Here is a 14589-nt window from a genome sequence, read left to right as displayed (position 1 = left end):
AGTTTTCCATGGCCATTGTACAGACAGAAAAGTAGAGGCATAGAGCTTGGGCTGCACGACAGAAGCATCATGTAGAAAGTCTCACATGGACTGAAGAGTTTCTCTGGAAACATACTGACTTCTCCCCTTCAGTGGGGAGTTCGAAGATGACTCAGACCTTGAGAACACACAGTGATAAAAATCTTAAGGATTATAAGATCAAGATTTTATAGATCTATAGCTTATTCCTTTGATCGGTTGATTGATTTAATAATCTCTCCATAAGTAGTTAGATACAAACAAAGATATAAAGGACAAACTCCTTGAGAACAAGAACTATACAGTCCCTCACTTAACCCATTTCCCGTTTAGAAAAAAAAAGGGCAGCTCACCACCAGTGTTAATTTAATTTTATATAAACACGTTCTTTGAGGCTGAAGCAAATCTGAGTGGTTTTCGGTGTGAAAATAAAATATAAAAACTGTTCTTTGAGTTATTTCTAAACAGAACTTGTCTCTAATCCTGACGTCACAGAAATGCATATGACGATCAGTGTTCAATAATTTTTTTTCCCGAGTCACGAGTGCTTAAAAACATTTATCATTTGGCTTAATTTTGGTGTTTGTGGTTGATCTTTGCTCAGCATCTACCATCACGGGACCTCTGAAGGTTAAATGATCTGTCTGTAATCAAAAAACAACTGGACATCACTGGAAGGCCATTGAATCATTAAATTGCATTTTTATATCAGTTTCAAATGACTGGCAGAGACAACTTAATACATACATTATGTGATGAAATGGCTTAAAAATACATAATCATGAAATCACTTAAAAATAAGGAAGGAACGTTATAAATATAGATAGAAAAATGAACTCCATATCTCAGAGTAATTGTTTTAACTGTGTGAAGTACATGCACTTTATGAAACTATTTAAATTTCATAAAATTTTTATGACTTACAGGTAAATTTGTCAGCATCTAATTGAGTAAAAGATTCTTGAAAGCTTTCACTGCAATTGTTAATTCAGCATCATTGTCCTCTCAGGCTGTTACGTGACCCAACAGGCTGGGAGAACAATATTGCTGAATATAATTGGCATATGTCAGCAAAATATAATTAGTAAAGAGCTTTTTTCTCAACATGGCTTCTTAGTTTTCTTTCCATTCCTGTTGTCTCCTTCAGTCACAGTATCATTGTGGAATGGTGACAACATCGTCACCTCCTTCTTGTCACACCATTTCAGTGCCATAATTTCAGAATCGAATCTGGCTACAGTCATCCCCTTGGCAATTCCTTTTTTTCAGATCATGTGGCATCTGTTTTCTGTTCAAACGAGCTGTCCCAACTGCATCAGTCCTGTTCTGATGTAATTCTCTGAAAAGCATGGGAGATGTACAAAAGTTATCAAAGAAGACACACCATCCTTGGCCAAGAAGGTCATTGACTAAGGAACAATATACAATGATTTCAGACCGCAAGCTGGATCTTTCAAATTCACACTGGGTCCTGTGTGAACAAGTGCATTGAACATGTAACCAGACTGACTCTCGCAAAGTACACACGGCTTGAGACCAAATCATGCTCATTTTGTCAGGATGTCCTGCTTCATACTAATCATCCCTTGACCAGCATCAGTGATTCATCGACTGTATTATTTCTGTTTGGAGTACATACAGTTGAAAACTTATTTATAAGAAAGTAGAACACGGGTTTGATCTTCTGCTGTGAAATCTGGGCCTTTGAATGACCAGTGGATATGGAAGAATTGTTGACAAAATGCAGGCACCAAAGAAAAAGTAAAAATCTTTCGCCAGTCATAATTCGCTTGAGGTAAGGTGTATCCAAAAGAGGCCTTGTGGACTCAAATGTCTCCAGCTCGGGTTTCTGCACAATACCTCACAGTAACATTACTGCAAAAAAGACTCTCAGTTCATCATCATCAGAGCCTTTCCGTTTATCCACTCATGAGAATCCTTTAGGACCAGGTGGCTTGGGAGCCAACGAGGCAGCTTGTGCATTCGTTTCACTGGTAATTTCTGAAACTAATTCCTCAATAAAGTACCATTCAAAATACTGCAGTGGGTCAACGGTATCACTGACATCAACTTTTCCGCCAGGTGTGCCAACAAAGTCATACCTTTGACATGGAATCATAACACGAGTAGAGCATTTCAGAGCGCGACCCGAGTCATATGATGCGGGGCTATTTCCATCCAATTCTGAATCGGTCGGAGGCCTGACCGTGTAAACCTCTGAAGCACTATTTGAAAAATTGTCAGAATCCTCTATTTCGGAAAAATCAAATTCATCAAATGAATCTTTGGCTAACAATTGGTCGAGAATGATGTTAACATCACATGTAGGAATGCTACATTTTCTAGGAGTTGACATTTTCAATTATTGAGAATTACTATATTTTATAAATGGAAATACCACTATTAAAAATGGAATGGTATAAGCGGAATGATGTCATTTCTTTCCAAAAACTATCATATACAAAAGCGATGCGAAATAATAAAAGCAAGATATTTCACGGCAAACTTCAGGGGTAAAGTCAGGACTACAATCCATAGGTTATCTCAGGGTAAACACCACAGCTTCAAGTACCGCCGGCCAGTATTCTTGGGGCAAACAGGAAATGGATTAAAGTCCTCACTTATCATTGTCATCTGGTTCTCAGGAACTGCAACTTCAAGCAAAATGACATGTGACAAAACCAATTTTACCAGGTTAATTGATATAAACAAGAGTTAAGTTTCTACGGCATATTTCTGGTCACAAAAACGTCACCAAACTTTTAAATAAAAACCCCAAATCCTTCTAATATTAAACATTGAAATAAATGTGAGGTATACATACATTTAAGAGAGATGAATCAAAACAAGTATGATAATGATTTTCCAGCCCACTTATTCCAGTTCAGGGTCATGGTTAGCTGGGGCCTGTCCTGGCAGCTCAGGGCACAGGGCGAGATTGCCCCCTGGAGAACGCCATTTCATCACAGGGCCACTCACACACACGGCAGTTACATCTTTGAGACGTGGGAGGAAACCAGAGGACCCAGAGAAATCCCATACAGATAGCAGCCCCACCAGAAATCATTTTTTTCTTACCAACGCTCTAATGAAACCATGTTGAACAAAGCAACATCATTTGAGAACCTGACGTATTTAGCTTGCTTAAATTACAGACAACAAAAATATTAGTCTCCAAATGAAGCAAACTTTACCAATTCCATGTGAAAATGATTATGACTGACTTGACCTGGCATAAAAGCCATGCTGAGCAAGAGAGATTCTGACCTTCCTTAAAATTTTATCTTTTAATTATTTTTAATGTTATCAAGATGAGTCACTTTCCAAATAATTTTCTCATATTATAAGATATATGTTTCAAACAAGAATTATTAGAGCAACATTATATATATAGTCCTCAGGATAGCATAGGATTCCTTTCTAAAGTACTCTTGGGCTGCACTGGGAGCAACCGAATAATCAAACAGGAAGTTTAGGGAAATCCAAGATGGTGATGCTGTTTCCCCAGTCTTATAAATCTTTATAGTTTCCTTTGAGACTTGCTATTTAAAAAAATATGCGAAGTCAAGATCATCTGAGATTTCCTTCCATAACCATTTCTCAAAACACACATTCTGGCTACTGGTTCAGAAGTCAATTAGAACATTATGTGGGTTGTGGGTACCCTACACTTAGACTCATTTACATGATGTCTTTGGACTCTGGTAGCTAGAAATAGCTTATGGAGCCTTTACTTGGTTTTGCGTCTTGACCTTGACCACTGAGGTTTTAGAAAAACACTTCTTGCTTGTGCAAGGCAGCCATCGTTCTAGTAGTTCTTCCTTTTGGCTTGAGAAGACTTAAGGTCATAAGATATGGCCCCTTCTCTGAACCAATATCTTTGTTTGGCTTTTTCTCTTGGAATTATATTGTGCTGACTTCCATATTTGCACTACCATTCATTCTTTTCCACTCTCTCATCCCCTCCCTCTTCCCCTTACTTGCACACACACACACACACACACACGCACACACACACACGCATGCATACGCACACAGAGGAAAATCTATATGTGTCAGACATTCAGCAAGGGAAAGACAAAGGCACTGAGTTAATTACCCATCATTTACTGCTGCTGAGAAGAGCAGATGGCAGCAGACGATATGTAAATGGCAAGGGGCAGTGAATTATTCGATTTTTTTAGATTAATCGTCGATGACAAAGGAAGTGATTACAGGCTGTGACATTTATACAAATGTATACAGTACATCACACTAAAAAATAGAACTTAATATTATTATGAGGATGTCAGGCATATGAACACTATTGTCACAATACAAAGCAACAAATTTTACAATAACCCAAGGATATGTTTTTCCTTTACCTTATAACTTTAGGGACCCCAGACTCTGAAAAATAAGATGAACTCAAGTCCAAACATCATAAAGTAGTCCCCCAAAACCTAAGCATATTAAGTAAGATTCAAAATATAGAAAATGCACCACGCAGTAAAAAAATGTTTATTGGAACATTAAACAAAAACGGTATTATTTGCTCACAACAGATCTGGTGCCATATCAGTGAGTAGACTATATAAAACAGAAAAGGTGCTAATAAAATACAGGCTAGAAATAGAAATTAAAATTAAAGGTGATGTTTGGTGTTTGGTCGTAAAGCCTATTTAGGTAGTGTAGAGGAAGAACAAATTAAAAGAGGAAAGAAAAAGGATTATGATCCTATTACATCAAAATACTACCCTATCACACACACACACAGAAAATCTCCCAATAATTTTCAAGGTCAGAATGAAGAAATTTCTGGCCAAGTTTTTCTTCTAAGTGATATATACATAAATATAAACATGAGCCTAAGAGCACAAACAACAGACCACACAACACACACACACACACACACACACACACACACACACTGCTGCCTCTTTGCAGGAAAAAAGCACAGTAGCCTGTATTTTCTGTTGCTTCAATAATTAATTGGTACATGAACAAATCAGATGTTTTCAAATGCTTTCCTTTGCAGATCAGAGAAACTGCTTCATCATCAAAATGTTTTCAATCACCCAGTTATTAAATCTATATGGTATAATATTATTGAAAAGAGAGGAAGCCATTGAGCCACATATTTGTTCCCTGAAAGCATTCAAGCCACTGCAGTTCTGCCCCTTTAGATGAGAGTTTAGCTCTAAATATCAGCACAGAGAAAGGGGGGAGAGTTTAGAGCACATTTATTTATACTCTTCAGAAATACTTTCAAAACATGCAAGGCAAAACATCTCCAAAATTACTGCTGAGTACTTCACCATTATGCATTCTTTGTTGACAGTAGGGCCACCGGTATCTGTGTGTGACTGTGTGTGTATGTGTATGTGTATGTGTATATGTGAGAGAGAGAGAGGAGGGGGGGAGAGAGAGAGAGAGAGAGAGAGAGAGAGATCGATCACCCTAGTATGAAGGGGTGGGAGCGGGGTGGGGGAGGGGCATTACTAGTCAGCAGCGGCACTGGATAGAGTATTTAAGTCTGCCAATCCATTTTGAATGAACGTGGGTTCAGGAATAAAGTGCAGGCAGAACCAATCTGCCCCGAAGAAAAGAAAAGCATAAAATATTGCACAAAGAAAGGAGAATTTCCAGGGTGGCTTTAATAGCAACCCAAACTGGCAGGTGCACAAAGCAAACCATTAGCTTTGTGTGCTAGTTTTAGAAAATATTATTGGTTTTTGTTATTTTCTTTTTCATGTAACCATACAAAGCAATACTCACAGATGCAAATAATGCTGATCTCTGCCTTGCTATAAACATGATGCGGTACCACGACTTCCTTTTGAAATTTTGCCTATAAATACGTGTTGCTGACATTATATTTAAAAATGCCTAGAGGTAGGTGATTGTTACCTTAAGTAGAAATGGAGCCTAAAATGTGGCCACATTATCCTTACTCAGCATTTCATATGTTTTTCATGTAATCATCTTTTAAATACAATAATTGAAATATTAGTGAAGGCTAACCACTGCCTAGAAAAGTTATAAATGCTTGGACCCCAAGACAAAAAAGGGCAGTTGCCTATGACTTTAAGTTTATCGTTGATAGGTAAAATAAGCCATACAAAAACCATGTTTCCTGTATGTGAAAGGGGAAATATTCTAGAAGAATTTACATATGTAAGAAAGAACTCTTGGAATACAGGCAAAATCTTGCAATCTTAAAACAGTAGCCCTATGAAGCCAAGGTCGTTAGCTGCTACTGCATCTTTATTAGGAAATCCATGGAAAGTCGTCGTCATGTTCCATATAGTTTCATTTTAAACAAAACAAAAATTAGAAACCTGATTTACCCACAGTAAAAACTATTTCAAAAAAGAACTTTTATTTTAAAAAAATCTCTGAGAGGACTCTAAGTAATTTGGTTTGAATTTTTATTTTTTTTTATTTTTTGGATTTTATTAGAAATCTCTCTTCTCCAATTTATACAAAAAGAAAACAAAAGACAAGTGGAAATATAATTGGTAATTAAACTCTATATGAACACTAAGGTTGTAACTGTGTTTAAAGTAAGTTGTTAGCAAAACGTTTTGTAAATAAAAAATATTGAAAATATTTTTGTAGATAACCAAACCAAATTTCATTTGCTTGAAAAAAAGATTATAGTAAGGACATATGTGATGAACATACTATTCAAAATAAACCAGAGTTTGTTTATTAATGTTATCAGATCAAAGCATCATACACAGAAAAATCTTAGCAGGTCAAAGCCATTATAGTAAAAATAACTATATGTCTTTTGAAAAAATATAGATTATAAATACAGAATATATTAATATAGTATTACATGAAAATGTATACATAAAATGAATTCATTATATATAGTTTATATACTAATGGTTTACCCAGAATATCAAATTATAATGTGCATTTGTATTCAAGAAGATCTAGAAGGAAACATTTTTGGTAGTGAATATAGATTTTTATTAAGATGCCAGTATTTCTCAGTGACATTTAGAGAATATTTTGAAAGGGTAATTTTGAAATTTTAGGTAAATATATTTTAGAAATTATATCCAAATTTCAAAATTATTTAGTTAAATCGAATATTAATTATGCCATCAAAATGCCTGTACATCAAATGAAATAAACATTTTCAACTAGACATAGTAAAGTGGGTTAAAATTTTTAAAAGCTGTCTGCTCATAGAATATAATGAACCCATGTATTTCAAAGAACACTGAAATTAGATAAAACATTTATTAAAGTCAGAAGACTAAGATCTATAATCCAAAAACAACTTATTGCTTCAGTTTATTTTTTGCTCTATTTGAGTGCATATATTGTAAGCTTTCTGATCTGAAAATAGAATAAATAACTAGGCCTCACATGAAAAAGTATACTGGATAGTATGCATAGGTAGAGAAATAAATTTCAAGAGAGCTTATTCTTATGCTTTTGTACTTTACCTTTTTAAACAGTATCACTTGCTTTTGTAAAATATTTTAGTAACATTTTGCTTTGTGCATGCATACAAACATATATTTTATGTATTAAATATTTACAATGCATATTATGTACGTAATACATCTCCTTACGCCAACAGTAAATTATTTGCCAACAGCAAAGATAAAATGTCTCCAAAGAGAGAATGAATGCAGTAGCTCCTGTTTTCTTATAAAATGTAACTGAAAGAGGTAATATTAATAGTACTTGAGAGCATAGGATATCTCTAATTTGCCTTCTTTCTTGTTTAGAGATGGTAAGATGTGTTTTGTCTTTTGAAAAGAACATCAATTCAAAGAATTATGAAATTCCGTCTTGTAAAAGTAGACCTTCCATTTAATCTTTGGATGATTCTTCCAGTTCAACTCAACTGACTCCATTTTTGTCAGTTCTATTTTTAAGGATAATACAGAATTTACTATAGCAACCTAAACCCAAGTAGTTTCTCTTTCCTTTTTGCTCTAACTCAAACCCATAGAGCCCTCTGTTGGAAGGATTTCACATTGCATTCTGTTGCCTCTAGAGAACAGAAAAATGTTTGGAATGCTAACCTTTTTAAAAAAAAAATTTATGCTAGCAATTTTTTTTTTTTTGGAAGGCATAGGACACCAGGTTACATGTAGCTTCTCAACACAACAGAAAAACATTTTGTGCTAAAATAATAAAACACATAAGCACATGGTACCTTTGTTCCAGAAATTCCAATCTGTGATGTATTAGTTCGGGGAGCGATGTTAAACTAGCAGATTCTACTGCACAACGTTCTTCAGTCATGAAACACTTGGATGCTGTTTTCACAGAAGAGAATGAATACAGGCATCCTTTGGTTTAGAGTCCCTAAGAGTTATCTAGAGATGAGAGACATGCGTGTGTCTCTCATCTCTAGATAACAAGTAATCATTTAAATGGGTTCTAGGAGCTTTTAAAGTGTTAAAATATTTATACATTCGTTTGCAACAACAACACTTTCCTATATTTAAAAAGATGTCATTTAAAGGGAGGATTCCTCCACTCTTAAGGGTTATTATTATTATTTTTTTAAGTATGAGGCTTTTTATTTAGCACATTTTTAATATTAATATGAGGAAAAAGACTGTTGACATACCAGGGCGCCAACTTTCTTGGATAGCTCCGGGCTCCCATATGCTGCAAACATCCCCGTGGGTCTCCTGCAGGTTCCCTCAACTTATCCAGACTCCTCTTTGGTTTCGACAGTGGCAGGTTTCTCATCACTTCCCACCATCCTTATGGCTGCCACCCTGAGCTCCAGGCCCGTCTCCTCAGAGAGCCATCGTCACTGATCCAACACAGCCCCGCTTCCTCTCACAGGAACACGACACATTTAACTTCTTTTTTTTTTTTTTTCTTTAATATAAAAATCATTGTTGCTCTACATGCTAACTGAATGACTTTTACGGATAACGTGGCTGACTTCTTGGCTGGGCCAAGAAGCATCTCAGTTGGCACCGAATAAATAATTTTTGCATTTATTGTGCATTGTCTTCGTGGAAGTTTTTCTCAGTGCGTGGGGCAGATTGCCAGATTTGGAAAACCCTAAAAGGTTACTCAACAGTTTATAGAATTCTCAATCATACGAAAAAGTGTATTTCAATCATATTTTTGGCAAATTTTGATGGATCATCTATCCAAAAAATATATATATGTACACGTAAGCTTGTCTTCTCCCAAGAACCCTTAGCTTGTAAGATATGATATTTTTTTAAAAAGTAGAACTAATTCACCTCAAAAAAAGGCTGTTTTTGTGCTAGCCCCAGGCAAAGGGCACTAGGTCTATTTTTTAAAGGATTCAATTATCCCACATTATTTAAGAAGATATCAAAAAGTGGCCTCAGAAGCCTCTACATAAAAGGAAAGGCTGATCTTCTTACCCCTAAGCCAAACTAAAGCTTTTCCTTAGATCTTACCCGAGCATACCTAGTCTCCAATAAAACTGTTTGAAAGTTTATATAATACAAATATATCTGTCTATATACTTTTTGAGGGAATGAAAGAAGAAACATAAGCTAGGGGAACAAGTAGTCATGAAAAATAATCAATGGCCCGTAAGTCAAAAATTGGGAAAGAAATTTGGGGATAAATACAAAAAATTAAGACTACTACTCTGCTTTATCTTGCTTTAGCTTACAGGGGGATCTGTATTGGAGTAACTCTGTGTCCATTTGCTGCAGGCGTTTATGTATATTATCTCATTCTGTAAAGAGGAGAGAAGGCAATGCGGATAACTGGTGAAGGAGGACTTGACATTGGTAAATACAGGCAAAACCAATCCAACGTGTTTGAAACAATGACACTGGAGTGAAAACGTCAAAACGGTGAATGGCATTTGAAAAATAATTCCAAGACTAATCCATAGAATTAGAAATGGGATTTGGGGGGAAGGCCAGTTTTCCTAACCCTGAATTCATTTCCATAATCCTCAAGAATTTTCTTTAGTAACTGTAAGAAAAGGACTCCAGCTATACAGGAAATGGTAACAAAAATTCCAACCAAATGAAGGAGCAAAATCTTCAATCAAAATTAAACTCAAGAGTTTATCAGCTGATTCTGGCTGCTTGGTCTCAAATTTCTGAGCTCGGAGTACAGAAACTGAAAAGGTGCATTTCCTGGTGAGCAGATTCTCCCTTGCTGTCTCCTGGGTGATGAGAGAGGCACAGCTCAGCATAGGCAAGTCACTGCAGCAACCAGACTTCCATCAGCGTCTGGACAGACGTGGGTGTCCTTTGCGATCTAGATCTCACATTCCAAACTGGCGGACCTTCTAGATTTGTCTTCTGGCGTGAGTCTCAGTATGTTCTGCATGGGACTTTTTTTTTCAATTAAAGTCAACATTCAATATTATTTTATACTAGTTTCAGGTGTACAGCATAATGGTTAGAGATTTATGTAATTTATGAAGTGATCTCTATCAGTCGTGTACCCACCCGACACTAAACATAATCCTCATTAAAAGGTTTTGAGATAAAATCTCAACTGACCATAGTATCAGAGTACCTGATATTAATTTCTACCTGTCCTTGCACCAGGTGACAAAGGTGAACACTTAGGTTGTCTATATTATTGATAGGATTTTGCAAATACATATTTTTAACTTCTGACATAATTAATGAAAAAATATTTTCATACACATACATATATCCATCATCTTCTAAAATCAATTTCGGGATTGAAAGAGTTGCCTAGATCTTTTCTCTTTCAGTGAAAATATTTAGTAAAATCGCTTGAGGAAATAATCAAACCATCAATAAGATGTATAATACTATTAGTTTTCAGCAGGCTGAATTTCAGCAAATTAGATCCAATTTGATAAAATTAGATAAAGAGAAATATCCACTTTGAAAATGGTCTTAAAATCATAACCTTAAAAATTTTTTTATCCAAGAAAAAAAAAGAAAAACCAAAGATTTGTTTTCTTCTACTGAGAGTAAATAGGCATTCGATGTGGAAATTTAATTTTAAATGGCAGCTAAATAAATCTAAAGACGAATAAAAAGCAAGTCATAGTGTTTTCTTAGTTTATCTAAAGAAATATCCAAGGAGAACATTACTATTTAAACTTCTTCTTTCTCTTCGTAGACTCTAAATCAAAGAAAAGCGATAGTGTTCCAGGAAACATGCTTATCACTAAGATTCGCTGACAGAATTCTGGAAAGAGCTAGAGGTGGTCCCCCTCCACTGATGAAATACGATATGGTATATTCCGTCCTTGGAGCCTGGATTAATGTTAATTAGAAACACCTTCCTGTTAGTCACTAAGCTTTCATCCAGTATCCTCACATTCCATAATTTTCTAAATCACGGAAAAAAACAAATATATCTTTGGCTCGTACGTTGTTAGAATTCTGTCTATATGTATGAGAACATGTGTTTAAACCAGGAAAGAATATGCAAGGGCCAACCTTCCTGCCGCCAAGCTCGCTCTCTCCCTCCGAACCATTCTGGCATTTTATCAAGTCGATCTTTGTTAAAATGCTTTATTCATCAGTTCACTCCTCTCTCTAAAACCCTGGGTGATGTGAGGTCAAGGGCAAAATCCATGGCTTGGCATTTAAGGTCAGGTTGCCAGATAAAATGCAGGATGCCTAGATAAATCTAGATTTCAGATAAACGACAAGTACTTTTTCTTAGTGCAAGTACACAGTGTCTGGGACATACTTAGACTGAAAAATTCTCTGCTTTTAACTGGGCATCCTAAATTTCTATTTGCTAACTCTGGCAAAGACCCACTGTCCCAACACCTTTCGCCAGTTAATTTTCCCACTATGGTGGAACCAACCCTCTGCTCCTGTGAAAATAGGGCCACCGTGTTTCCCACCCACATGCATTTTTTATCCAAGACGCGTTTGTTCGGCGTCGCGTTTGTTCGGCGTCGCCTCCGTCCACCACGTCCACTTTTATCCGCTCTCCTGAGGACAGACTCATCTGGGAGACGCAGCTCATATTGCATTGTTTCCATAAAACCTTTCTTGATTATTCCAGAGTAAAATTCTATACCACATTCTTTCACATTAATTCATCAATGGTCTCTGCCTTGCGGTTTATCTCCCATTGTCTGTTTTCAACTTTTGTTTAAAACCTGGATGAGCTGTTAACTTTTCTCTCACTTGGACTCACAGCCCTCAAGTAGTTTGTAAGCCCCCTGGGGTCAGGTTGCTGTTTGTCTTGTACATTTGCACGCCGACCCCAGAATGTCGCCTCGAGCAGATCATACTTTTTGGAAAGGAAGCAGAGGTGAACACTGATGTAAGAGGGGTCTACTCCGTCCTGGAATTTTTAGGTGTTATTTTATTTCTTCCTTACGACAGATTGACATTATCTTGTCTTTGCCATTGAAAAAACTGAGATTCTCAGGAGAGTTAAACAGCTTGCCTACAATAACCGATAACCGTAACAGAAGCAGAATGCGAACCCAAGTCTGACTCCTGAGTCAACGCCATGCCACCATCTCCATTAATGCTTGTTGTCACTTGCTGCTGCTGCTGCTGCTACTGCTCGATTTTTCACGTTGCTTCACAAGGCTTGGGAAATGAGGAGTCTGGGCAGGGCACCTGAGGTCAAGTAGGCACCAGGAACTTCACAGGAAGCGCAGACCGCAGCTGGGGCGGACTCTGCCATCCTGGGAAAAGCAAGGACAGCTGGGGCAGCAGAAGAGAAAAACCCACTGCATGGGGTGAAGAAAATTAAGGGAAACAGGAGCTGAGCTGACTCCACATTTCCTGGTAACTGACTGTTTGCAAGCAAACAGCAGTGCGGAGCCAGCCCGGGTGGAGAGCCTAGCCTCACGCTTTCCCTGTGGGCTAAAGCGGTTGGGGTCTTTGCTGCTTGAACATGGTTGCTTGGAGAAGGAAGAAGGAGAAAAGCAGCAGGCAAAAGCCCAGAGTCGAATTCCCAGCAGAAGCTAGGCATTTATGTGCAGTAATTGCCTGTAGGTCAGTAGATTCTTAAGCAGCAGGAAAGCTCCCAAAAGGTCAGTGAACATTTTTTTTTTTTTTTTTTAATTTCAGTGCACATTTGTGCACCACTGCATACTTTTTTTCAGCTCTGGGCTCAGCATGGGAGAAATGTGGAGATTCTAGGGTCTGGGAGCCTCACCCTGCCCTATGGAAAATACCATCTACCAGAGTAAGACGCTTCCTTTCACCTGCCTAGTCTTCTGGAAGGCTTATCTGGCGATAAATTTCATTTATGCCTCCCTACCGTTTGGAGACCTCTGCAGTCAGCATGAGTGAGATAACAGAGAAGCTGGATTTCATACCTCTTGCTTTCGTGAGTTTATGATAGGGGAGGCCTATTATTGGACCATATTTTGTGAAGTAAAATATGAAACATTTGGAAGAACATTCCAGAGAACTTTCCCCTGCCCATTTAGTAGCCTCGGTAGCAAAGACTTAAAGCAAACCGTGGTTGTCAGGATAAGCAATGATTCCCCCACCATGCCAAAGACATGATTGTAAACTCAGATCAATAGACATTATAAAGAGGTGTTGCTTTTATTTTCAGCTTTAATGTTTGAGAAAATCAAGGCTTGGGACTACTGAATTGGATCAACCCATCAGTGACTGCGGACACAGATACAATGAGGGCATCTGGGTGCAGCTGGACAATTACAACTCTTCTTTGTGAAGTGCCTTAGCTCCCTCTCCTGTGTAGATAACCACACCAAGAAAGCCTCTTACTGTACAGAGCTTCTTTTGTCTTAACATATGTCCAAGTGCATTTCTAGTTCACGACTATGGAATACTCCATTTTACATGTGGGGAAACTAAAGTCAGATAGTTTATAAACCTTAGATGTTGATTAACCTAACAAAGATCTAGCCAAGATGGGTGGTGAAAACTGAACTAAAGGCATGAAGTATTATTAACATCAAAAGATGTACAGTATGTAAAATCTCTACCAGCTAAACCCTCCTCTGTGACTGACGAAAGCCTGGTGGGTCAGACCCTTGTTCAGACATAATGTTGTCACATCCCTAGTAAGGTCCGCTTCATTTCTGAAGCACCTTGGATCTGGAATACTTCCTTTCTAAGGTTGCTTTTTTGCTCATTTGTCACTATTTCTGATGGCCCAAAGGTTCAGACTTGGGGCATGGACAAGGGATGTTTTGGAAGTAGGATAAAAATGAACAGCAGTGATAGGCAGCCAAGCTCCTTGGATAAAGTTCCAGTTTGTTAACTATTTTAGAAAGAAGACAAATCCTTCAGACATTTCAAGGGCACAGAGATACTGAAATGCAAAATCTTGCTAATAAATGGCCACAGCCGGCCAACCACACTGGCCGGGTAGCAGCCACCAGAGGTGGAGGGATTCTCTTTGAGCTGAACTGAGGGTCCAGCGCTTGCTCGTGCTCAATCTCTCTCTCTCTCTCTCTGTGTCAGCATGCGTGTGCATACACACACTTAGGGTGTGCACACCACTGAAATCAGGTCTACGATAGAATCTAAGATTCAAAGAAATTCATTATTTGCCTCTTCTAAGTAAAGATATGCTCGTGGATCATAAATATCATAAACAATCGTGTCTGCAGAGTGCAAGAAGGCCTAGAGATGACCATCTTTACGGTTATCAGAC

At 37.5% G+C, this 14589-nt stretch overlaps 1 pseudogene; it reads right to left on the bottom strand.

Moving 5' to 3' along the window:
* Positions 1–1118: 1118 nt before the first annotated feature.
* Positions 1119–2374, bottom strand: LOC102887549 (annotated as a pseudogene).
* Positions 2375–14589: the final 12215 nt, after the last annotated feature.

The sequence above is a fragment of the Pteropus alecto genome, unplaced genomic scaffold (genome assembly GCF_000325575.1).
Source record: "Pteropus alecto unplaced genomic scaffold, ASM32557v1 scaffold87, whole genome shotgun sequence".
In the NCBI taxonomy this organism is placed as follows: domain Eukaryota; kingdom Metazoa; phylum Chordata; class Mammalia; order Chiroptera; family Pteropodidae; genus Pteropus; species Pteropus alecto.
This window is presented reverse-complemented; position numbering and strand designations above follow the sequence as displayed.